Genomic DNA, 1,551 nt, shown 5'->3' on the forward strand with positions numbered 1-1,551 from the left:
CGGTAAGTATGATAACAATTTTCCGTAATATATATATATATTAAATGGTCAGCAAGAGGTGTTGATTGAAACATCTGAAATCTATTGTCTGCCGCAAACAATGCTGTTTTAACACCTGGGTGGCTTAATAACACCTGCTAGCTCCAATCATGTAGATGCAATCAACACCTCACCTACATGAGATCTCTGACCCCCCCATGCTGGTTCTAATTAACAGATTGTGTGGATTGGAACAAAATTGACCATATGTATGCACAGATAATTTTTGTACACATCATTCTGAATTGGGAAAGCTGGTCGGATGACCAGCAAAAGTCTTCAAGAAAAATACAGCAAGTTGCCTTGATTTATTTTGTATAAATATTCAAAGGGACACTGATTTCAGAAAAATGATTATGCCAGGGCTTTCCTATGCCTTTGTGGCCCAGTCGGCACCGATCCAGTTGAGAAAAGTCTCTGTGCCGGACGTCTGACAGCACCACACCCAACCACGCACAAAATACAATAGCCTAGCGGCAGGAAATTGAGATTTTATTCTTATTTAGCTTGTAGGAAAGAACAACAAAAATCATTTACTACTCAGGTGTGTCAAGAAAAAATAGTTATGCATATTTAAAAATATATTTCACTCCTCCTCCTTGTAACTCTTTGTATACATATGTGGGTTAAGAATCACTTTCAGAAATTAATTAAGCCTTAAGAAGAGAAGTAAGGCATCACAAAAGCTTAAATAAGTCAGCCAATAAGGAATATCACCAGCTCCGTGGTGTATGCACAGGCGTATCGGTCCTGCATGTGATTAGTACCCATCCCCCATCCTTCTCTATGGGACTACGCAGCCTTACACTGCCCTACGCTCACCCGCCCTGCACGCGAGTACATGTGTCCGAACTCGTACGCTGACATGATGGATCCTGTCTGCGCCTGAGCCAGGAAACACGCACCCCTATGGACCTGCACTTGGGGTGAGCGTATGTTTTGGTGTACAGCCGCGTAGTCCCATAGAGAAGGACGGGGGCTGCATACTAATCACACGCAGCACCTGTCCTTCCCGGGAGCTGCCCGATACGGTCAGTCCGCACAGCTCTTCACTGTGTGAAGGAGATTCACAGGGCCGTATGACCACAGGATGGAGCCGAAGAACATAACTGTATCTTATGCTCCTCGGCTCTGTCTAGTGAAACTCCTTCACACAGCGAAAAGTTGTGCAAACTGTTTATAAATCCCTAAAACACCAAACTTTCTGCATTAATCAATGGCTAACATGGTGCAATACTCTACTACTGCTATGCTGGTTTCAAGTTGAAATCCATGCACCCATTATGCCTTTTGGACTTGCCAGCTCGGATGCTACTTATTACTATGGCAAAAAAAAATTTTTTTGTTTGTTTTTGCAGGTTTCCATGCATTGTCATACAGAGAGGCAAATAGTAAACATTGGCCTTCCTTAACTGCTTAGGTACCCTGCTAAGCTTGATCGCTACGTCTAGCCACAATGTATTGTTCAGTTTGGAAGGATTAGAACCTCTATCAGGTTTTACTGCTTTTCCT

The sequence above is a fragment of the Nanorana parkeri genome, unplaced genomic scaffold (assembly GCF_000935625.1).
Source record: "Nanorana parkeri isolate BGI_ZX_2015 unplaced genomic scaffold, ASM93562v1 scaffold1875, whole genome shotgun sequence".
In the NCBI taxonomy this organism is placed as follows: domain Eukaryota; kingdom Metazoa; phylum Chordata; class Amphibia; order Anura; family Dicroglossidae; genus Nanorana; species Nanorana parkeri.